Here is a 24,855-nt window from a genome sequence, read left to right as displayed (position 1 = left end):
TATGGTGAAAAAGGAAATATCTTCCGTTCAAAACTGGAAAGAAGCTCTCAGAGAAACTGCTCTGTGTTCTGTTAATTCATCTCACAGAGTTACATCTTTCCCTTCTAGAAGCCTTTCGCTATGGCTGTTCTTGTGGAATTGGCAAAGGGATATTTGGAAGCCCATAGAGGGCTATGGTGAAAAAGGAAATATCTCAAGTTCAAAACTGGAAAGAAGCTCTCTGAGAAACTGCTCTGTGTTCTGTTAATTCATCTCACAGAGTTACATCTTTCCCTTCAAGAAGCCTTTCGCTAAGGCTGTTCTTGTGGAATTGGCAAAGGGATATTTGGAAGCCCTTAGAGGGCTATGGTGAAAAAGGAAATATCTTCCGTTCAAAACTGGAAAGAAGCTTTCTGAGAAACTGCTCTGTGTTCTGTTAATTCATCTCACAGAGTTACATCTTTCCCTTCATGAAGCCTTTCGCTAAGGCTGTTCTTGTGGAATTGGAAAAGGGATATTTGGAAGCCCATAGAGGGCTATGGTGCAAAAGGAAATATCTTCCGTTGACAACTGGAAAGAAGGTATCTGAGAAACTGCTTTGTGTTCTCTTAATTCATCTCACAGAGTTACATCTTTCCCTTCAAGAAGCCATTCGCTAAGGCTGTTCTTGTGGAATTGGCAAAGGGATATTTGGAAGCCAATGGAGGGCTACGGTGAAAAAGGAAATATCTTCCGTTCAAAACTGGAAAGAGGCTTTCGGAGAAACTGCTCTGTATTATGTTAATTCATCTCACAGCGTTACATCTTTCCCTTCAAGAAGCCTTTCGCTAAGGCTCTTCTTGTGGAATTGACAAAGTGATATTTGGAAGCCCATAGAGGGCTATGGTGAAAAAGGAAATATCTTCCGTTCAAAACTGGAAAGAAGCTTTCTGAGAAACTGCTCTGTGTTCTCTTAATTCATCTCACAGAGTTACATCTTCCCTTTAAGAAGCCTTTCGCTAAGGCTGTTCTTCTGGAATTGGCAAAGGGATATTTGGAAGCCCATAGAGGGCTATGGTGAAAAAGGAAATATCCTCCGTTCAAAACTGGAAAGAAGCTTTCTGACAAACTGTTCTGTGCTCTGTTAATTCATCTCACAGAGTTACATCTTTCCCTTCAAGAAGCCTTTCACTAAGGCTGTTCTTGTGGAATTGGCAAAGGAATATTTGGAAGCCCATAGAGGGCTATGGTGAAAAAGGAAATATCTTCCGTTCAAAACTGGAAAGAAGCTTTCTGAGAAACTGCTCTGTGTTCTGTTAATTCATCTCACAGAGTTACATGTTTCCCTTCAGGAAGCCTTTCGCTAAGGCTGTTCTTGTGGAATTGGCAAAGTGATATTTGGAAGCCCATAGAGTGCTATGGTAAAAAAGGAAATATCTTCCGTTCAAAACTGGAAAGAAGCTTTCTGAGAAACTGCTCTGTGTTCTGTTAATTCATCTCACAGAGTTACATCTTTCCCTTCAAGAAGCCTTTCCATAAGGCTGTTCTTATGGAAATGGCAAAGGGATATTTTGGAGCCCATAGAGGGCTAGGGTGAAAAAGGAATTATCTCCCGTTCAAAACTGGAAAGAAGCTCTCTGAGAAACTGCTCTGTGTTCTGTAAATTCATCTCACCGAGTTACATCTTTCCGTTCAAGCAGCCTTTCGCTAAGTCTGTTCCTGTGGAATTGGCAAAGGGATATTTGGAAGCCCATAGAGGGCTTCAGTGAAAACGGAAATATCTTCCGTTCAAAACTGGAAAGAAGCTTTCTGACAAACTGCTCTTTGCTCTGTTAATTCATCTCACAGAGTAACATCTTTTCCTTCATGAAGCATTTCGCTAAGGCTGTTCTTGTGGAATTGGCAAAGGGATATTTGGAAGCCCATAGAGGGCTATGGTGAAAAAGGAAATATCTCCCATTCAAAACTGGAAAGAAGCTCTCTGAGAAACTGCTCTGTGTTCTGTTAATTCATCTCACGGAGTTACATCTTTCCCTTCAGGAAGCCTTTCGCTAAGGCTGTTCTTGTGGAATTGGCAAAGGGATATTTGGAAGCCCATAGAGGGCTATGGTGAAAAAGGAAATATCTTCCGTTCACAACGGGAAAGAAGCTTTCTGCGAAACTGCTTTGTGTTCTGTGAATTCATCTCACAGAGTTACATCTTTCCCTTCAAGAATCATTTCGCTAAGGCTGTTCTTGTGGAATTGGCAAGGGATATTTGGAAGCCCATAGCGGGCTATGGTGAAAAAGGAAATATCTTCCGTTCAAAACTGGAAAGAAGCTTTCTGAGAAACTGCTCTGTGTTCTGTTAATTCATCTCACAGAGTTACATCTTTCCCTTCAAGAAGACTTTCGCTAAGGCTGTTCTTGTGGAATTGGCAAAGTGATATTTTGAAGCCGATAGACGGCTATGGTGAGAAACGTAATATCTTCCGTTCAAAACTGGAAAGAAGCTTTCTGTGAAACTGCTCTGTGTTCTGTTAATTTATCTCACAGAGTTACATCTTTCCCTTCAAGAAGCCTTTCGCTAAGGCTGTTCTTGTGGAATTGGCAAAGGGATATTTGGAAGCCCTTAGAGGGCTATGGTGAAAAAGGAAATATCTTCCTTTCACAACGGGAAAGAAGCTTTCTGAGAAACTGCTTTGTGTTCTGTAAATTCATCTCACAGAGTTACATCTTTCCCTTCAAGAATCATTTCGCTAAGGCTGTTCTTGTGGAATTGGCAAGGGATATTTGGAAGCCCATAGAGGGCTATGGTGAAAAAGGAAATATCTTCCTTTCACAACGGGAAAGAAGCTTTCTGAGAAACTGCTTTGTGTTCTGTTAATTCACCTCACAGAGTTACATCTTTCCCTTCAAGAATCATTTCGCTAAGGCTGTTCTTGTGGAATTGGCAAGGGATATTTGGAAGCCCATAGAGGGCTATGGTGAAAAAGGAAATATCTTCCGATGAAAAATGGAAAGAAGCTTTCTGAGAAACTGCTCTGTGTTCTGTTAATTCAAGTCACAGAGTTACATCTTTCCCTTCAAGAAGCCTTTCGCTAAGGCTGTTCTTGTGGAATTGGCAAAGGGATATTTGGAAGCCCATAGAGGGCTATGGTGAAAAAGGAATTACCTCCCGTTCAAAACTGGAAAGAAGCTCTCTGAGAAACTTCTCTGTGTTCTGTTAATTCATCTCACAGAGTTACATCTTTCCCTTCAAGAAGCCTTTCGCTAAGGCTGTTCTTGTGGAATTGGCAAAGTGATATTTGGAAGCCCATAGAGGGCTATGGTGAAAAAGGAAATATCTTCCGTTCAAAACTGGAAAGAAGCTTCTGAGAAACTGCTCTGTGTTTTGTTAATTCATCTCACAGAGTTACATCTTTCCCTTCAAGAATCATTTCGATAAGGCTGTTCTTGTGGAATTGGCAAAGGGATATTTGGAAGCCCATAGAGGGCTATGGTGAAAAAGGAAATATCTTCCGTTCAAAACTGGAAAGAAGCTCTCAGAGAAACTGCTCTGTGTTCTGTTAATTCATCTCACAGAGTTACATCTTTCCCTTCTAGAAGCCTTTCGCTATGGCTGTTCTTGTGGAATTGGCAAAGGGATATTTGGAAGCCCATAGAGGGCTATGGTGAAAAAGGAAATATCTCAAGTTCAAAACTGGAAAGAAGCTCTCTGAGAAACTGCTCTGTGTTCTGTTAATTCATCTCACAGAGTTACATCTTTCCCTTCAAGAAGCCTTTCGCTAAGGCTGTTCTTGTGGAATTGGCAAAGGGATATTTGGAAGCCCATAGAGGGCTATGGTGAAAAAGGAAATATCTTCCGTTCAAAACTGGAAAGAAGCTTTCTGACAAACTGCTCTGTGTTCTGTTAATTCATCTCACAGAGTTACATCTTTCCCTTCATGAAGCCTTTCGCTAAGGCTGTTCTTGTGGAATTGGAAAAGGGATATTTGGAAGCCCATAGAGGGCTATGGTGCAAAAGGAAATATCTTCCGTTCACAACTGGAAAGAAGGTATCTGAGAAACTGCTTTGTGTTCTCTTAATTCATCTCACAGAGTTACATCTTTCCCTTCAAGAAGCCATTCGCTAAGGCTGTTCTTGTGGAATTGGCAAAGGGATATTTGGAAGCCAATGGAGGGCTACGGTGAAAAAGGAAATATCTTCCGTTCAAAACTGGAAAGAGGCTTTCGGAGAAACTGCTCTGTATTATGTTAATTCATCTCACAGCGTTACATCTTTCCCTTCAAGAAGCCTTTCGCTAAGGCTGTTCTTGTGGAATTGACAAAGTGATATTTGGAAGCCCATAGAGGGCTATGGTGAAAAAGGAAATATCTTCCGTTCAAAACTGGAAAGAAGCTTTCTGAGAAACTGCTCTGTGTTCTGTTAATTCATCTCACAGAGTTACATCTTTCCCTTCAAGAAGCCTTTCGCTAAGGCTGTTCTTGTGGTATTGGCAAAGGGATATTTGGAAGCCCATAGAGAGCTATGGTGAAAAAGGAAATATCTGCCGTTCAAAACTGGAAAGAAGCTTTCTGAGAAACTGCTCTGTGTTCTCTTAATTCATCTCACAGAGTTACATCTTCCCTTTAAGAAGCCTTTCGCTAAGGCTGTTCTTCTGGAATTGGCAAAGGGATATTTGGAAGCCAATAGAGGGCTATGGTGAAAAAGGAAATATTATCCGTTCAAAACTGGAAAGAAGCTTTCTGACAAACTGTTCTGTGCTCTGTTAATTCATCTCACAGAGTTACATCTTTCCCTTCAAGAAGCCTTTCACTAACGCTGTTCTTGTGGAATTGGCAAAGGAATATTTGGAAGCCCATAGAGGGCTATGGTGAAAAAGGAAATATCTTCCGTTCAAAACTGGAAAGAAGCTTTCTGAGAAACTGCTCTGTGTTCTGTTAATTCATCTCACAGAGTTACATGTTTCCCTTCAGGAAGCCTTTCGCTAAGGCTGTTCTTGTGGAATTGGCAAAGTGATATTTGGAAGCCCATAGAGTGCTATGGTAAAAAAGGAAATATCTTCCGTTCAAAACTGGAAAGAAGCTTTCTGAGAAACTGCTCTGAGTTCTGTTAATTCATCTCACAGAGTTACATCTTTCCCTTCAAGAAGCCTTTCCATAAGGCTGTTCTTATGGAAATGGCAAAGGGATATTTTGGAGCCCATAGAGGGCTAGGGTGAAAAAGGAATTATCTCCCGTTCAAAACTGGAAAGAAGCTCTCTGAGAAACTGCTCTGTGTTCTGTAAATTCATCTCACCGAGTTACATCTTTCCGTTCAAGCAGCCTTTCGCTAAGGCTGTTCCTGTGGAATTGGCAAAGGGATATTTGGAAGCCCATAGAGGGCTTCAGTGAAAACGGAAATATCTTCCGTTCAAAACTGGAAAGAAGCTTTCTGACAAACTGCTCTTTGCTCTGTTAATTCATCTCACAGAGTTACATCTTTTCCTTCATGAAGCATTTCGCTAAGGCTGTTCTTGTGGAATTGGCAAAGGGATATTTGGAAGCCCATACAGGGCTATGGTGAAAAAGGAAATATCTCCCATTCAAAACTGGAAAGAAGCTCTCTGAGAAACTGCTCTGTGTTCTGTTAATTCATCTCACGGAGTTACATCTTTCCCTTCAGGAAGCCTTTCGCTAAGGCTGTTCCTGTGGAATTGGCAAAGGGATATTTGGAAGCCCATAGAGGGCTATGGTGAAAAAGGAAATATCTTAAATTGAAAACTGGAAAGAAGCTTTCTGAGAAACTTCTCTGTGTTCTGTTAATTCATCTCACAGAGTTACATCTTTCCCTTCAAGAAGCCTTTCGCTAAGTCTGTTCTTGTGGAATGGGCAAAGGGATATTTGGAAGCCCATAGAGGGCTATGGTGGAAAAGGAAATATCTTCTTTTCAAAATTGGAAAGAAGCTTTCGGAAAAACTGCTCTGTGTTCTGTTAATTCATCTCACAGAGTTACATCTTTCCCTTCAAGAAGCCTTTCGCTAAGGCTGTTCTTGTGGAATTGGCAAAGGGATATTTGGAAGCCCATAGAGGGCTATGGTGAAAAAGGAAATATCTTCCGTTCACAACGGGAAAGAAGCTTTCTGCGAAACTGCTTTGTGTTCTGTGAATTCATCTCACAGAGTTACATCTTTCCCTTCAAGAATCATTTCGCTAAGGCTGTTCTTGTGGAATTGGCAAGGGATATTTGGAAGCCCATAGCGGGCTATGGTGAAAAAGGAAATATCTTCCGTTCAAAACTGGAAAGAAGATTTCTTAGAAACTGCTCTGTGTTCTGTTAATTCAAGTCACAGAGTTACATCTTTCCCTTCAAGAAGACTTTCGCTAAGGCTGTTCTTGTGGGATTGGCAAAGGGATATTTGGAAGCCCATAGAGGGCTATGGTGAAAAAGGAAATATCTTCCTTTCACAACGGGAAAGAAGCTTTCTGAGAAACTGCTTTGTGTTCTGTTAATTCACCTCACAGAGTTACATCTTTCCCTTCAAGAATCATTTCGCTAAGGCTGTTCTTGTGGAATTGGCAAGGGATATTTGGAAGCCCATAGAGGGCTATGGTGAAAAAGGAAATATCTTCCGATGAAAAATGGAAAGAAACTTTCTCAGAAACTGCTCTGTGTTCTGTTAATTCAAGTCACAGAGTTACATCTTTCCCTTCAAGAAGCCTTTCTCTAAGGCTGTTCTTGTGGAATTGGCAAAGGGATATTTGGAAGCCCATAGAGGGCTATGGTGAAAAAGGAATTACCTCCCGTTCAAAACTGGAAAGAAGCTCTCTGAGAAACTTCTCTGTGTTCTGTTAATTCATCTCACAGAGTTACATCTTTCCCTTCAAGAAGCCTTTCGCTAAGGCTGTTCTTGTGGAATTGGCAAAGTGATATTTGGAAGCCCATAGAGGGCTATGGTGAAAAAGGAAATATCTTCCGTTCAAAACTGGAAAGAAGCTTCTGAGAAACTGCTCTGTGTTTTGTTAATTCATCTCACAGAGTTACATCTTTCCCTTCAAGAATCATTTCGATAAGGCTGTTCTTGTGGAATTGGCAAAGGGATATTTGGAAGCCCATAGAGGGCTATGGTGAAAAAGGAAATATCTTCCGTTCAAAAGTGGAAAGAAGCTCTCAGAGAAACTGCTCTGTGTTCTGTTAATTCATCTCACAGAGTTACATCTTTACCTTCTAGAAGCCTTTCGCTATGGCTGTTCTTGTGGAATTGGCAAAGGGATATTTGGAAGCCCATAGAGGGCTATGGTGAAAAAGGAAATATCTCAAGTTCAAAACTGGAAAGAAGCTCTCTGAGAAACTGCTCTGTGTTCTGTTAATTCATCTCACAGAGTTACATCTTTCCCTTCAAGAAGCCTTTCGCTAAGGCTGTTCTTGTGGAATTGGCAAAGGGATATTTGGAAGCCCATAGAGGGCTATGGTGAAAAAGGAAATATCTTCCGTTCACAACGGGAAAGAAGCTTTCTGAGAAACTGCTTTGTGTTCTGTAAATTCATCTCACAGAGTTACATCTTTCCCTTCAAGAATCATTTCGCTAAGGCTGTTCTTGTGGAATTGGCAAGGGATATTTGGAAGCCCATAGCGGGCTATGGTGAAAAAGGAAATATCTTCCGTTCAAAACTGGAAAGAAGCTTTCTGAGAAACTGCTCTGTGTTCTGTTAATTCATCTCACAGAGTTACATCTTTCCCTTCAAGAAGACTTTCGCTAAGGCTGTTCTTGTGGAATTGGCAAAGTGATATTTTGAAGCCTATAGACGGCTATGGTGAGAAACGTAATATCTTCCGTTCAAAACTGGAAAGAAGCTTTCTGTGAAACTGCTCTGTGTTCTGTTAATTTATCTCACAGAGTTACATCTTTCCCTTCAAGAAGCCTTTCGCTAAGGCTGTTCTTGTTGAATTGGCAAAGGGATATTTGGAAACCCATTGAGGGCTATGGTGAAAAAGGAAATATCTTCCATTGAAAACTGGAAAGAAGCTTTCTTAGAAACTGCTCTGTGTTCTGTTAATTCATCTCACAGAGTTACATCTTTCCCTTCAAGAAGCCTTTCGCTAAGGCTGTTCTTGTGGAATTGGCAAAGGGATATTTGGAAGCCCATAGAGGGCTATGGTGAAAAAGGAAATATCTTCCTTTCACAACGGGAAAGAAGCTTTCTGAGAAACTGCTTTGTGTTCTGTAAATTCATCTCACAGAGTTATATCTTTCCCTTCAAGAATCATTTCGCTAAGGCTGTTCTTGTGGAATTGGCAAGGGATATTTGGAAGCCCATAGAGGGCTATGGTGAAAAAGGAAATATCTTCCGATGAAAAATGGAAAGAAGCTTTCTGAGAAACTGTTCTGTGTTCTGTTAATTCAAGTCACAGAGTTACATCTTTCCCTTCAAGAAGCCTTTCGCTAAGGCTGTTCTTGTGGAATTGGCAAAGGGATATTTGGAAGCCCATAGAGGGCTATGGTGAAAAAGGAATTTCCTCCCGTTCAAAACTGGAAAGAAGCTCTCTGAGAAATTTCTCTGTGTTCTGTTAATTCATCTCACAGAGTTACATCTTTCCCTTCAAGAAGCCTTTCGCTAAGGCTGTTCTTGTGGAATTGGCAAAGGGATATTTGGAAGCCCATAGAGGGCTTCGGTGAAAAAGGAAATATCTTCCGTTCAAAACTGGAAAGAAGCTTTCTGACAAACTGCTCTGTGCTCTGTTAATTCATCTCACAGAGTTACATCTTTCCCTTCATGAAGCCTTTCGCTAAGGCTGTTCTTGTGGAATTGGAAAAGGGATATTTGGAAGCCCATAGAGGGCTATGTTGAAAAAGGAAATATCTTCCGTTCAAAACTGGAAAGAAGCTTTCTGAGAAACTCCTCTGTGTTCTGTTAATTCATCTCACAGAGTTACATCTTTCCCTTCATGAAGCCTTTCGCTAAGGCTGTTCTTGTTTAACTGGCAAAGGGATATTTGGAAGCCCATGGAGGGCTATGGTGAAAAAGGAAATATCTTCCGTTCAAAACTGGAAAGAAGCTTTCTGAGAAACTGCTCTATGTTCTGTTAATTTATCTCCCAGAGTTACATCTTTCCCCTCAAGAAGTCTTTCGCTAAGGCTGTTCTTGTGGAATTGGCAAAGGGATATTTGGAAGACCATAGAGGGCTATGGTTAAAAAGGAAATATCTTCCGTTCAAAACTGGAAAGAAGTTTCTGAGAAACTGCTCTGTGTTTTGTTAATTCATCTCACAGAGTTACATCTTTCCCTTCAAGAAGCCTTTCCCTAAGGCTGTTCTTGTGGAATTGGCAAAGGGATATTTGGAAACCCATAGAGGGCTATGGTGAAAAAGGAAATACCTTCCGTTCAAAACTGGAAAGAAGCTCTCTGAGAAACTGCTCTGTGTTCTGTTAATTCATCTCACAGAGTTACATCTTTCCCTTCTAGAAGCCTTTCGCTAAGGCTGTTCTTGTGGAATTGGCAAAGGGATATTTGGAAGCCCATAGTGGGCTATGGTGAAGAAGGAAATATCTCAAGTTCAAAACTGGAAAGAAGCTCTCTGAGAAACTGCTCTGTGTTCTGTTAATTCATCTCACAGAGTTACATCTTTCCCTTCAAGAAGCCTTTTGCTAAAGCTGTTCATGTGGAATTGGCAAAGGGATATTTGGAAGCCCTTTGATGGCTATGGTGAAAAAGGAAATATCTTCCGTTCACAACTGGAAAGAAGCTGTCTGAGAAACTGCTCTGTGTTCTGTTAATTCATCTCACAGAGTTACATCTATCCCTTCAAGATTCCTTTCGCTAAGGCTGTTCTTGTGGAATTGGCAAAGTGATATTTGGAAGCCCATAGAGGGCTATGGTGAAAAAGGAAATATCTTCCGTTAAAACTGGAAAGAAGCTTCTGAGAAACTGCTCTGTGTTTTGTTAATTCATCTCACAGAGTTACATCTTTCCCTTCAAGAATCATTTCGATAAGGCTGTTCTTGTGGAATTGGCAAAGGGATATTTGGAAGCCCATAGAGGGCTATGGTGAAAAAGGAAATATCTTCCGTTCAAAACTGGAAAGAAGCTCTCAGAGAAACTGCTCTGTGTTCTGTTAATTCATCTCACAGAGTTACATCTTTCCCTTCTAGAAGCCTTTCGCTATGGCTGTTCTTGTGGAATTGGCAAAGGGATATTTGGAAGCCCATAGAGGGCTATGGTGAAAAAGGAAATAGCTTCCGTACAAAACTGGAAAGAAGCTTTCTGAGAAACTGCTCTGGGTTCTGTTCATTCATCTCACAGAGTTACATCTTTCCCTTCAAGAAGCCTTTCCCTAAGGCTGTTCTTGTGGAATTGGCAAAGGGATATTTGGAAGCCCATAGAGGGCTATGGTGAAAAAGGATTTATCTCCCGTTCAAAACTGGAAAGAAGCTCTCTGAGAAACTGCTCTGTGTTCTGTTAATTCATCTCACAGAGTTACATCTTTCCGTTCAAGAAGCCTTTCTCTAACGCTGTTCCTGTGGAATTGGCAAAGGGATATTTGGAAGGCCATAGAGGGCTTCGGTGAAAAAGGAAATATCTTCCGTTCAAAACTGGAAAGAAGCTTTCTGACAAACTGCTCTTTGCTCTGTTAATTCATCTCACAGAGTTACATCTTTCCCTTCATGAAGCCTTTCGCTAAGGCTGTTCTTGTGGAATTGGAAAAGGGATATTTGGAAGCCCATAGAGGGCTATGGTGCAAAAGGAAATATCTTCCGTTCAAAACTGGAAAGAAGGTATCTGAGAAACTGCTTTGTGTTCTGTTAATTCATCTCACAGAGTTACATCTTTCCCTTCAAGAAGCCATTCGCTAAGGCTGTTCTTGTGGAATTGGCAAAGGGATATTTGGAAGCCAATGGAGGGCTACGGTGAAAAAGGAAATATCTTCCGTTCAAAACTGGAAAGAGGCTTTCGGAGAAACTGCTCTGTATTATGTTAATTCATCTCACAGCGTTACTTCTTTCCCTTCAAGAAGCCTTTCGCTAAGGCTGTTCTTGTGGAATTGGCAAAGGGATATTTGGAAGCCCATAGAGGGCTATGGTGAAAAAGGAAATATCTTCCGATGAAAAATGGAAAGAAGCTTTCTGAGAAACTGCTCTGGGTTCTGTTAATTCATCTCACAGAGTTACACCTTTCCCTTCAAGAAGCCTTTCCATAAGGCTGTTCTTATGGAAATGGCAAAGGGATATTTTGGAGCCCATAGAGGGCTAGGGTGAAAAAGGAATTATCTCCCGTTCAAAACTGGAAAGAAGCTCTCTGAGAAACTGCTCTGTGTTCTGTAAATTCATCTCACAGAGTTACATCTTTCCGTTCAAGAAGTCTTTCGCTAAGGCTGTTCCTGTGGAATTGGCAAAGGGATATTTGGAAGCCCATAGAGGGCTTCAGTGAAAACGGAAATATCTTCCGTTCAAAACTGGAAAGAAGCTTTCTGAGAAACTGCTCTTTGCTCTGTTAATTCATCTCACAGAGTTACATCTTTTCCTTCATGGAGCATTTCGCTAAGGCTGTTCTTGTGGAATTGGAAAAGGGATATTTGGAAGCCCTTAGAGTTCTATGGTGAAAAAGGAAATATCTTCCGTTCACAACTGGAAAGAAGGTATATGAGAAACTGCTTTGTGTTATGTTATTTCATCTCACAGAGTTACATCTTTCCCTTCAAGAAGCCATTCGCTAAGGCTGTTCTTGTAGAATTGGCAAAGGGATATTTGGAAGCCAATGGAGGGCTACGGTGAAAAAGGAAATATCTTCCGTTCAAAACTGGAAAGAAGCTTTCTGAGAAACTGCTCTGTATTATGTTAATTCATCTCACAGAGTTACATCTTTCCCTTCAAGAAGCCTTTCGCTAAGGCTGTTCTTGTGGAATTGGCAAAGGGATATTTGGAAGCCCATAGAGGGCTACGGTGAAAAAGGAAATATCTTCCGTTCAAAACTGGAAAGAAGCTTTCTGAGAAACTACTCTGTGTTCTGTTAATTCATCTCACAGAGTCACATCTTTCCCTTCAAGGACCCTTTCGCTAAGGCTGTTCTTGTGGAATTGGCAAAGGGATATTTGGAAACACACAGAGGGCTATGGTGAAAAAGGAAATATCTTCCGTTCAAAACTGGAAAGAAGCTTTCTGAGAAACTGCTCTGTGTTCTGTTAATTCATCTCACAGAGTTACATCTTTACCTTCAAAAAGCCTTTCCCTAAGGCTGTTCTTGTGGAATTGGCAAAGGGATATTTGGAAGCCCATAGAGGGCTATGGTGAAAAAGGAAATATCTCCCATTCAAAACTGGAAAGAAGCTCTCTGAGAAACTGCTCTGTGTTCTGTTAATTCATCTCACGGAGTTACATCTTTCCCTTCAGGAAGCCTTTCGCTAAGGCTTTTCTTGTGGAATTGGCAAAGGGATATTTGGAAGCCCATAGAGGGCTATGGTGAAAAAGGAAATATTTTCCGTTCAAAACTGGAAAGAAGCTTTCTGAGAAACTACTCTGTGTTCTGTTTATTCATCTCACAGAATTACACCTTTCCCTTCAAGAACCCTTTCGCTAAGGCTGTTCTTGTGGAATTGGCAAAGGGATATTTGGAAACACGTAGAGGGCTATGGTGAAAAAGGAAATATCTTCCGTTCAAAACTGGAAAGAAGCTTTCTGAGAAACTGCGCTGTGTTCTGTTAATTCATCTCAGGGAGTTACATCTTTACCTTCAAAAAGCCTTTCCCTAAGGCTGTTCTTGTGGAATTGGCAAAGGGATATTTGGAAGCCCATAGAGGGCTATGGTGGAAAAGGAAATATCTCCCGTTCAAAACTGGAAAGAAGCTCTCTGAGAAACTGCTCTGTGTTCTGTTAATTCATCTCACAGAGTTACATCTTTCCCTTCAAGAAGCCTTTCGCTAAGGCTGTTCTTGTGGAATTGGCAAGGGATATTTAGAAGCCCATAGAGTTCTATGGTGAAAAAGGAAATATCTTCCGTTCCAAACTGGAAAGAAGCTTTCTGAGAAACTGCTCTGTGTTCTGTTAATTTATCTCCCAGGGTTACATCTTTCCCTTCAAGAAGCCTTTCGCTAAGGCTGTTCTTGTCGAATTGGCAAAAGGATATTTGGAAGCCCATAGAGGGCTATGGTGTAAAAGGAAATATCTTTCATAGAAAACTGGAAAGAAGCTCTCTGAGAAACTGCTCTGTATTATGTTAATTCAACTCACAGAGTTACATCTTTCCCTTCAAGAAGCCTTTCGCTAAGGCTCTTCTTGTGGAATTGGCAAGGGATATTTGGAAGCCCATAGAGGGCTATGGTTTAAAAGGAAATATCTTCTTTTCAAAATTGGAAAGAAGCTTTCGGAGAAACTGCTCTGTGTTCTGTTAATTCATCTCACAGAGTTACATATTTCCCTTCAAGAAGCCTTTCGCTATGGCTGTTCTTGAGGAATGGGCAAAGGGATATTTGGAAGCCAATAGAGGGCTACGGTGAAAAAAGAAATATCTTCCGTTCAATACTGGAAAGAAGCTTTCTAAGAAACTACTCTGTGTTCTGTTAATACATCTCACAGAGTTACATCTTTCCCTTCAAGAAGCCTTTCGCTAAGGCTGTTCTTGTGGAATTGGCAAAGTGATATTTTGAAGCCCATAGAGGGCTATGGTGAGAAGCGTAATATCTTCAGTTCAAAACTGGAAAGAAGCTTTCTGAGAAACTGCTCTGTGTTCTGTTAATTTATCTCACAGAGGTACATCTTTCCCTTCAAGAAGCCTTTCGCTAAGGCTGTTCTTGTGGAATTGGCAAAGGGATATTTGGAAGCCCATAGAGGGCTATGGTGAAAAAGGAAATATCTTCCGTTCAAAACTGGAAAGAAGCTTTCTGAGAAACTGCTCTGTGTTCTGTTAATTCATCTCACAGGGTTACATCTTTCCCTTCAATTAGACTTTCGCTAAGGCTGTTCTTGTGGAATTGGCAAAGGGATATTTGGAAGCCCAAAGAGGGCTATGGTGAAAAAGGAAATATCTTCCGTTCACAACGGGAAAGAAGCTTTCTGAGAAACTGCTTTGTGTTCTGTTAATTCATCTCACAGATTTACATCTTTCCCTTCAAGAATCATTTCGCTAAGGCTGTTCTTGTGGAATTGGCAAGGGATATTTGGAAGCCAATAGAGGGCTATGGTGAAAAAGGAAATATCTTCCGATGAAAAATGGAAAGAAGCTTTCTGGGAAACTGCTCTGTGTTCTGTTAATTCAAGCCACAGAGTTACATGTTTCTCTTCAAGAAGCCTTTCGCTAAGGCTGTTCTTGTGGAATTGGAAAAGGGATATTTGGAAGCCCATAGAGGGCTACGGTGAAAAAGGAATTACCTCCCGTTCAAAACTGGAAAGAAGCTCTCTGAGAAACTACTCTGTGTTCTGTTAATTCATCTCACAGAGTTACATCTTTCGCTTCAAGAAGCCTTTCGTTAAGGCTGTTCTTGTGGAATTTGCAAAGGGATATTTGGAAGCCCATTGAGGGCTTCGGTGAAAAAGGAAATATCTTCCGTTCAAAACTGGAAAGAAGCTTTCTGACAAACTGCTCTGTGCTCTGTTAATTCATCCCACAGAGTTACATCTTTCCCTTCATGAAGCCTTTCGCTAAGGCTGTTCTTGTGGAGTTGGCAAAGGGATATTTGGAAGCCCATAGAGGGCTATGGTGAAAAAGGAAATATCTTCCGTTCAAAACTGGAAAGAAGCTATCTGAGAAACTGCTCTGTGTTCTGTTAATTCATCTCAAGGGGGTTATGGTGAAAAAGGAAATAGCTTCCGTGCAAAACTGGAAAGAAGCTTTCTGAGAAACTGCTCTGTGTTCTGTTAATTCATCTCACAGAGTTACATCTTTCCCTTCAAGAAGCCTTTCGCTAAGTCTGTTCCTGTGGAATTGGCAAAGTGATATTTGGAAGCCCATAGATTGCTATCTTGAAAAAGGAAATATCTTCCGTTCAAAACTGGAAAGAAGCTTTCTGAGAAACTGCTCTGTGTTCTGTTAATTCATATCTCAGGGTTACATCTTTCCCTGCAAGGAGCCTTTCGCTAAGGCTGTTCTTGTGGAATTGGCAAAGGGATATTTGGAAGCCCATAGAGGGCTATGGTGAAAAAGGAAATATCTTCCGTTCAAAACTGGAAAGAAGCTTTCTGAGAAACTACTCTGTGTTCTGTTAATTCATCTCACAGAGTTACATCTTTCCCTTCAAGAAGCCTTTCGCTAAGGCTGTTCTTGTGGAATTGGCAAAGTGATATTTTGAAGCCCATAGAGGGCTATGGCGAGAAACGTAATATCTTCCGTTCAAAACAGGAAAGAAGCTCTCTGAGAAACTGCTCTGTGTTCTGTTAATTCCTCTCACAGAGTTACATCTTTCCATTCAAGAATCCTTTCGCTAAGGCTGTTCTTGTGGAATTGGCAAAGGGATATTTGGAAGCCCATAGAGGGCTATGGTGAAAAAGGAAATATCTCCCGTTCAAAACTGGAAAGAAGCTCTCTGAGAAACTGCTCTGTGTTCTGTTAATTCATCTCACAGAGTTACATCTTTCCCTTCAAGAAGCCTTTCGCTAAGGCTATCCTTGTGGAATTGGCAAAGGGATATTTGGAAACCCATAGAGGGCTATGGTGAAAAAGGAAATATCTTCCGTTCAAAACTGGAAAGAAGCTTTCTGAGAAACTGCTCTGTGTTCTGTTAATTCATCTCACAGAGTTACATCTTTCCCTTCAAGGAGCCTTTCGCTATGGCTGTTCTTGTGGAATTGGCAAAGGGATATTTGGAAGCCCATAGAGTGCTATGGTGAAAAAGGAAATATCTTCCGTTCAAAACTGGAAAGAAGCTTTCTGAGAAACTACTCTGTGTTCTGTTAATTCATCTCAGAGAGTTACATCTTTCACTTCAAGAAGCCTTCGCTAAGGCTGTTCTTGTGGAATTGGCAAAGTGATATTTTGAAGCCCATAGAGGGCTATGGTGAAAAACGTAATATCTTCCGTTCAAAACTGGAAAGAAGCTTTCTGAGAAACTGCTCTGTGTTCTCTTTATTCATCTCACAGAGTTACATCTTCCCTTTTAGAAGCCTTTCGCTAAGGCTGTCCTTCTGGAATTGGCAAAGTGATATTTGGAAGCCCATAGAGGGCTATGGTGAAAAAGGAAATATTCTCCGTTCAATTCTGGAAAGAAGCTTTCTGACAAACTGTTCTGTGCTCTGTTAGTTCATCTCACAGAGTTACATCTTTCCCTTCAAGAAGCCTTTCGCTAACGCTGTTCTTGTGGAATTGGAAAAGGGATATTTGGAAGCCCATAGAGGGCTATGGTGAAAAAGGAAATATCTTCCGTTCAAAACTGGAAAGAAGCTTTCTAAGAAACTGCTCTGTGTTCTGTTAATTCATCTCACAGAGTTACATCTTTCCCTTCAAGAAGCCTTTCGCTAAGTCTGTTCTTGTGGAATTGGCAAAGTGATATTTGGAAGCCCATAGAGTGCTATGGTAAAAAAGGAAATATCTTCCGATGAAAACTGGAAAGAAGCTCTCTGAGAAACTGCTCTGTGTTCTGTTAGTTCATCTCACAAAGTTACATCTTTCCCTTCAAGAAGCCTTTCTCTAAGGCTGTTCTTGTGGAATTGGCATATGGATATTTGGAAGCCACTAGAGGGCTATGGTGAAAAAGGAAATATCTTCCGATGAAAAATGGAAAGAAGCTTTCTGAAAAACTGCTCTGTGTTCTGTTAATTCATCTCACAGAGTTACATCTTTCCCTTCAAGAAGCCTTTCCCTAAGGCTGTTCTTGTGGAAATGGTAAAGGGATATTTGGGAGCCCATAGAGGGCTATGGTGAAAAAGGAATTATCTCCCGTTCAAAACTGGAAAGAAGCTCTCTGAGAAACTGCTCTGTGTTCTGTTAATTCATCTCACAGAGTTACATCTTTCCCTTCAAGAAGCCTTTCGCAAAGGCTGTTCTTGTGGAATTGGCAAAGGGATATTTGGAAGCAGATAGAGGGCTTCGGTGAAATAGGAAATATCTTCCGTTCCAAACTGGAAAGAAGCTGTCTGAGAAACTGCTCTGTGTTCTGTTAATTCATCTCACAGAGTTACATCTTTCCCTTCAAGAAGCCTTTCACTAAGGCTGTTCTTGTGGAATTGGCAAAGGAATATTTGGAAGCCCATAGAGGGCTATGGTGAAAAAGGAAATATCATCCGTTCAAAACTGGAAAGAAGCTTTCTGAGAAACTGCTCTGTGTTCTGTTAATTTAACTCAAAGAGTTCCATCTTTCCCTTCAAGAAGCCTTTCACTAAGTCTGTTCTTGTGGAATTGGCAAAGGGATATTTGGAAGCCCTTAGAGGGCTATAGTGAAAAAGGAAATATCTTCCATTGAAAACTGGAAAGAAGCTTTCTTAGAAACTGCTCTGTGTTCTGTTAATTCATCTCACAGAGTTACATCTTTCCCTTCAAGAAGCCTTTCGCTAAGGCTGTTCTTGTGGAATTGGCAAAGGGATATTTGGAAGCCCATAGAGGGCTATGGTGAAAAAGGAAATATCTTCCGTTCAAAACTGGAAAGAAGCTTTCTGAGAAACTACTCTGTGTTCTGTTAATTCATCTCACAGAGTTACATCTTTCCCTTCAAGAAGCCTTTCGCTAAGGCTGTTCTTGTGGAGTTGGCATAGTGATATTTTGAAGCCCATAGAGGGCTATGGTGAGAAACGTAATATCTTCAGTTCAAAACTGGAAAGAAGCTTTCTGAGAAACTGCTCTGTGTTCTGTTAATTCATCTCACAGGGTTACATCTTTCCCTTCATGAAGCCTTTCGCTAAGGCTGTTCTTGTGGAATTGGCAAAGGGATATTTGGAAGCCCATAGAGGGCTATGGTGAAAAAGGAAATATCTTCCGTTCAAAACTGGAAAGAAGCTTTCTGAGAAACTGCTCTAGGTTCTGTTAATTCATCTCACAGGGTTACATCTTTCCCTTCAATTAGCCTTTCGCTAAGGCTGTTCTTGTGGAATTGGCAAAGGGATATTTGGAAGCCCAAAGAGGGCTATGGTGAAAAAGGAAATATCTTCCGTTCACAACGGGAAAGAAGCTTTTTGAGAGACTGCTCTGTGTTCTGTTAATTCATCTCAAGAGGGCTATGGTGAAAAAGGAAATAGCTTCCGTGCAAAACTGGAAAGAAGCTTTTTGAGAAACTGCTCTGTGTTCTGTTAATTCATCTCACAGAGTTACATCTTTCCCTTCAAGAAGCCTTTCGCTAAGACTGTTCTTGTGGAATTGGCAAAGTGATATTTGGAAGCCCATAGATTGCTATGGTGAAAAAGGAAATATCTTCCGATGAAAAATGGAAAGAAGCATTCTGGGAAACTGCTCTGTGTTCTGTTAATTCAAGTCACAGAGTTACATCTTTCCCTTCAAGAAGCCTTTCGCTAAGGCTGTTCTTGTGGAATTGGAAAAGGGATATTTGGAAGCCCATAGAGTGCTATGGTGAAAAAGGAATTACCTCCCGTTCAAAACTGGAAAGAAGCTCTCTGAGAAACTACTCTGTGTTCTGTTAATTCATCTCACAGAGTTACATCTTTCCCTTCAAGAAGCCTTTCGCTAAGGCTGTTCTTGTGGAATTGGCAAAGGGATATTTGGAAGCCCATAGAGGGCTATGGTGAAAAAGGAAATATCTTCCGTTCAAAACTGGAAAGAAGCTTTCTGAGAAACTGCTCTGTGTTCTGTTAATTCATCTCAAGAGGGCTATGGTGAAAAAAGAAATAGCTTCAGTGCAAAACTGGAAAGAAGCTTTCTGAGAAACTGCTCTGTGTTCTGTTAATTCATCTCACAGAGTTACATCTTTCCCTTCAGGAAGACTTTCGCTAAGGCTGTTCTTGTGGAATTGGCAAAGGGATATTTGGAAGCCCATAGAGGGCTATGGTGAAAAAGGAAATATCTTCCGTTCACAACGGGAAAGAAGCTTTCTGAGAAACTGCTTTGTGTTCTCTTAATTCATCTCACAGAGTTACATCTTTCCCTTCAAGAATCATTTCGCTAAGGCTGTTCTTGTGGAATTGGAAAAGGGATATTTGGAAGCCTATAGAGGGCTATGGTGAAAAAGGAAATATCTTCCGATGAAAAATGGAAAGAAGCGTTCTGAGAAACTGCTCTGTTTTCTGTTAATTCAAGTCACAGAGTTACATCTTTCCCTTCAAGAAGCCTTTCGCTAAGGCTGTTCTTTTGGAATTGTCAAAGGGATATTTGGAAGCCCATAGAGGGCTTCGGTGAAAAAGGAAATATCTTCCGTTCAAAACTGGAAAGAAGCTTTCTGACAAACTGCTCTGTGCTCTGTTAATTCATCTCACAGAGTTACATCTTTCCCTTCATGAAGCCTTTCGCTAAGGCTGTTCTTGTGGAATTGGCAAAGGGATATTTGGAAGCCCATAGAGGGCTATGGTGAAAAAGGAAATATCTTCCGTTCAAAACTGGAAAGAAGCTTTCTGAGAAACTGCTCTGTGTTCTGTTAATTTATCTCCCAGGGTTACATCGTTCCCTTCAAGAAGCCTTTCGCTAAGGCTGTTCTTGTGGAATTTTCAAAGGGATATTTGGAAGCCCATAGAGGGCTATGGTGAAAAAGGAATTATCTTCCATAGAAAACTGGAAAGAAGCTTTCTGAGAAACTGCTCTGTGTTCTGTTAATTCATCTCACAGAGTTACATCTTTCCCTTCAAGACGCCTTTTGCTAAAGCTGTTCTTGTTGAATTGGCAAAGGGATATTTGGAAGCCCTTAGAGGCCTACGGTGAAAAAGGAAATATCTTCCGTTCACAACTGGAAAGAAGCTTTCTGAGAAACTGCTCTGTGTTCTGTTAATTCATCTCACAGAGTTACATCTTTCCCTTCAAGAACCCTTTCGCTAAGGCTGTTCTTGTGGAATTCGCAAAGGGATATTTGGAAACACATAGAGGGCTATGGTGAAAAAGGAAATATCTTCCGTTAAAAACTGGAAAGAAGCTTTCTGAGAAACTGCTCTGTATTCTGTTAACTCATCTCACAGAGTTACATCTTTACCTTCAAAAAGCCTTTCCCTAAGGCTGTTCTTGTGGAATTGGCAAAAGGATATTTGGAAGCCCATAGAGGGCTATGGTGAAAAAGTAAATATCTCCCATTCAAAACTGGAAAGAAGCTCTCCGAGAAACTGCTCTGTGTTCTGTTAATTCATCTCAAGAGGGCTATGGTGAAAAAGGAAATAGCTTTCGTGCAAAACTGGAAAGAAGCTTTCTGAGAAACTGCTCTGTGTTCTGTTAATTCATCTCACAGAGTTACATCTTTCCCTTCAAGAAGCCTTTCGCTAAGTCTGTTCTTGTGGAATTGGCAAAGGGATATTTGGAAGCCCATAGAGGGATATGGTGAAAAAGGAAATATCTTCCGTTCAAAACTGGAAAGAAGCTTTCTGAGAAACTGTTCTGTGTTCTGTTAATTCATCTCACAGAGTTACATCTTTCCCTTTAAGAAGGCTTTCGCTAAGGCTGTTCTTGTGGAATTGGCAAAGGGATATTTGGAAGCCCATAGAGGGCTATGGTGCTAAAGGGAATATCTGCCGTTCAAAACTGGAAAGAAGCTTTCTGACAAACTGCTCTGTGTTCTGTTAATTCATCTCACAGAGTTACATCTTTCCCTTCAAGAAGCCTTTCGCTAAGGCTGTTCTTGTGGAATTGGCAAAGGGATATTTGGAAGCCCATAGAGGGCGATTGTGCAAAAGGGAATATCTGCCGTTCAAAACTGGAAAGAAGCTTTCTGACAAACTGCTCTGTGTTCTGTTAATTCATCTCACAGAGTTACATCTTTCCCCTCAAGAAGCCTTTCGCTAAGGTTGTTCTTCTGGAATTGGCAAAGGGATATTTGGAAGCCCATAGAGGGCTACGATGAAAAAGGAAATATCTTCCGTTCAACACTGGAAAGAAGCTTTCTGAGAAACTGCTCTGTGTTCTGTTAATTCATCTCACAGAGTTACATCTTTCCCTTCAAGAAGCCTTTCGCTAAGGCTGTTCTTGTGGAATTGGCAAAGGGATATTTGGAAGCCCAAAGAGGGCTACGGTGAAAAAGGAAATATCTTCCGTTCATAACTGGAAAGAAGCTTTCTGAGAAACTGCTCTGTGTTCTGTTAATTCATCTCACAGAGTTACATCTTTCCCTTCAAGAAGCCTTTCGCTAAGGCTGTTCTTGTGGAATTGGCAAAGGGATATTTGGAAGCCCATAGAGGGCTATGGTGAAAAAGGAAATATCTTCCGTTCAAAACTGGAAAGAAGCTTTCTGAGAACCTGCTCTGTGTTCTGTTAATTCATCTCACAGAGTTACATCTTTCCCTTTAAGAAGCCTTTCGCTAAGGCTATTCTTATGGAATTGGCAAAGGGATATTTGGAAAACCTTAGAGGGCTATGGTGCAAAAGGGAATATCTGCCGTTCATAACTGGAAAGAAGCTTTCTGAGAAACTGCTCTGTGATCTGTTAATTCATCTCAAGAGGGCTATTGTGAAAAAGGAAATAACTTCCGTGCAAAACTGGAAAGAAGCTTTCTGAGAAACTGCTCTGTGTTCTGTTAATTCATCTCACAGAGTTACATCTTTCCCTTCAAGAAGCCTTTCGCTAAGTCTGTTCTTGTGGAATTGGCAAAGTGATATTTGGAAGCCCATAGATTGCTATGGTGAAAAAGGAAATATCTTCCGTTCAAAACTGGAAAGAAGCTTTCTGAGAAACTGCTCTGTGTTCTGTTAATTCATCTCTCACGGTTACATATTTCCCTGCAAGGAGCCTTTCGCTAAGGCTGTTCTTGTGGAATTGGCAAAGGGATATTTGGAAGCCCATAGAGGGCTATGGTGAAAAAGGAAATATCTTCCGTTCAAAACTGGAAAGAAGCTTTCTGAGAAACTACTCTGTGTTCTGTTAATTCATCTCACAGAGTTACATCTTTCCCTTCAAGAAGCCTTTCGCTATGGCTGTTCTTGTGGAATTGGCAAAGGGATATTTGGAAGCCCAAAGAGGGCGATGGTGCAAAAGGGAATATCTGCCGTTCAAAACTGGAAAGAAGCTTTCTGACAAACTGCTCTGTGTTCTGTTAATTCATCTCACAGTGTTACATCTTTCCCCGCAAGAAGCCTTTCGCTAAGGCTGTTCTTCTGGAATTGGCAAAGGGATATTTGGAAGCCCAAAGAGGGCTACGGTGAAAAAGGAAATATCTTCCGTTCATAACTGGAAAGAAGCTTTCTGAGAAACTCCTCTGTGTTCTGTTAATTCATCTCACAGAGTTACATCTTTCCCTGCAGGAAGCCTTTCGCTAAGGCTGTTCTTGTGGAATTGGCAATGGGATATTTGGAAGCTCATAGAGGGCTATGGTGAAAAAGGAAATATCTTCCGTTCAAAACTGGAAAGAAGCTTTCTGAGAAACTGCTCTGTGTTCTGTTAATTCATCTCACAGAGTTACATCTTTCCCTTCAAGAAGCCTATCGCTAAGGCTGTTCTTGTGGAATTGGCAAAGGGATATTTGGAAGCGCATAGAGGGCTATTTTGAAAAAGGAAATGTCTTCCGTTCTTAACTGGAAAGATTTCTCAGAAACTGCTCTGTGTTCTGTTAATTCATCTCAAGAGGGCTATGGTGAAAAAGGAAATAGATTCCGTGCAAAACTGGAAAGAAGCTTTCTGAGAAACTGCTCTGTGTTCTGTTAATTCATCTCACAGAGTTACATCTTTCCCTTCAAGAAGCCTTTCGCTAATTCTGTTCTTATGGAATTGGCAAAGAGATATTTGGAAGCCCATAGATTGCTATGGTGAAAAAGGAAATATCTTCCGTTCAAAACTGGAAAGAAGCTTTCGGAGAAACTGCTCTGTGTTCTGTTAATTCATCTCTCAGGGTTACATATTTCCCTGCAAGGAGCCTTTCGCTAAGGCTGTTCTTGTGGAATTGGCAAAGTGAAATTTTGAAGCCCATAGAGGGCTATGAAGAGAAACGTAATATCTTCCGTTCAAAACTGGAAAGAAACTCTCTGAGAAACTGCTCTGTGTTCTGTTAATTCCTCTCACAGAGTTACATCTTTCCATTCAAGAAGCCTTTCGCTAAGGCTGTTCTTGTGGAATTGGCAAAGGGATATTTGGAAGCCCAAAGAGGTCTATGGTGAAAAAGGAAATATCTCCCGTTCAAAACTGGAAAGAAGCTCTCTGAGAAACTGCTCTGTGTTCTGTTAATTCATCTCACAGAGTTACATCTTTCCCTTCAAGAAGCCTTTCGCTAAGGCTGTCCTTGTGGAATTGGCAAAGGGATATTTGGAAGCCCATAGAGGGCTATGGTGAAAAAGGAAATATCTTCCGTTCAAAACTGGAAAGAAGCTTTCTGAGAAACTGCTCTGTCTTCTGTTAATTCATCTCACAGAGTTACATCTTTCCCTTCAAGAAGCCTTTCGCTAAGGCTGTTCTTGTGGAATTGGCAAAGGGATATTTGGAAGCCCATAGAGGTCTACGGTGAAAAAGGAAATATCTTCTTTTCAAAATTGGAAAGAAGCTTTCGGAGAAACTGCTCTGTGTTCTGTTAATTCATATCACAGAGTTACCTCTTTCCCTTTAAGAAGCCTTTCGCTAACGCTGTTCTTGTGGAATGGGCAAAGGGATATTTGGAAGCCCATAGAGGGCTACGGTGAAAAAGGATATATCTTAAGTTCAAAACTGGAAAGAAGCTTTCTGAGAAACTGTCCTGTGTTCTCTTAATTCATCTCACTTAGTTACATCTTCCCTTTAAGCAGCCTTTCGCTAAGGCTGTTCTTGTGGAATTGGAAAAGGGATATTTAGAAGCCCATAGAGGGCTACGGTGAAAAAGGAAATATCTTCCGTTCAAAACTGCAAAGAAGCTTTCTGAGAAACTGCTCTGTGTTCTCTTTATTCATCTCACAGAGTTACATCTTCCCTTTAAGAAGCCTTTCGCTAAGGCTGTTCTTCTGGAATTTGCAAAGGGATATTTGGAAGCCCATAGAGGGCTATGGTGAAAAAGGAAATATTCTCCGTTCAATTCTGGAAAGAAGCTTTCTGACAAACTGTTCTGTGATCTGTTAGTTCATTTCACAGAGTTACATCTTTCCCTTCAAGAAGCCTTTCGCTAACGCTGTTCTTGTGGAATTGGCAAAGGGATATTTGGAAGCCCATAGAGGGCAATGTTGAAAAAGGAAATATCTTCCGTTCAAAACTGGAAAGAAGCTTTCTAAGAAACTGCTCTGTGTTCTGTTAATTCATCTCACAGAGTTACATCTTTCCCTTCAAGAAGCCTTTCGCTAAGGCTGTTCTTGTGGAATTGGCAAAGTGATATTTGGAAGCCCATAGAGTGCTATGGTAAAAAAGGAAATATCTTCCGATCAAAACTGGAAAGAAGCTTTCTGAGAAACTACTCTGTGTTCTGTTAATTCACCTCCCAGAGTTACATCTTTCCTTCAAGAAGTCTTTCGCTAAGGCTGTTCTTGTGAAATTGGCAAAGGGATATTTGGAAGCCCATAGAGGACTATGGTGAAAAAGGAAATATCTTCCATTGAAAACTGGAAAGAAGCTTTCTTAGAAACTGCTCTGTGTTCTGTTAATTCATCTCACAGAGTTTCATCTTTCCCTTCAAGAAGCCTTTGGCTAAGGCTGCTCTTGTGGAATTGGCAAAGGGATATTTGGAAGCCCATAGAGGGCTATGGTGAAAAAGGAATTACCTCCCGTTCAAAACTGGAAAGAAGCTTTCTGAGAAACTACTTTGTGTTCTGTTAATTCATCTCACAGAGTTACATCTTTCCCTTCAAGAAGCCTTTCGCTAAGGCTGTTCTTGTGGAATTTGCAAGGGATATTTGGAAGCCCATTGAGGGCTTCGGTGAAAAAGGAAATATCTTCCGTTCAAAACTGGAAAGAAGCTTTCTGAGAAACTGCTCTGTGTTCTGTTAATTCATCTC

The sequence above is a fragment of the Chlorocebus sabaeus genome, chromosome 17 (genome assembly GCF_047675955.1).
Source record: "Chlorocebus sabaeus isolate Y175 chromosome 17, mChlSab1.0.hap1, whole genome shotgun sequence".
Classification (NCBI taxonomy): Eukaryota; Metazoa; Chordata; class Mammalia; order Primates; family Cercopithecidae; genus Chlorocebus; species Chlorocebus sabaeus.
Note: the sequence above shows the minus strand (reverse complement) of the source record.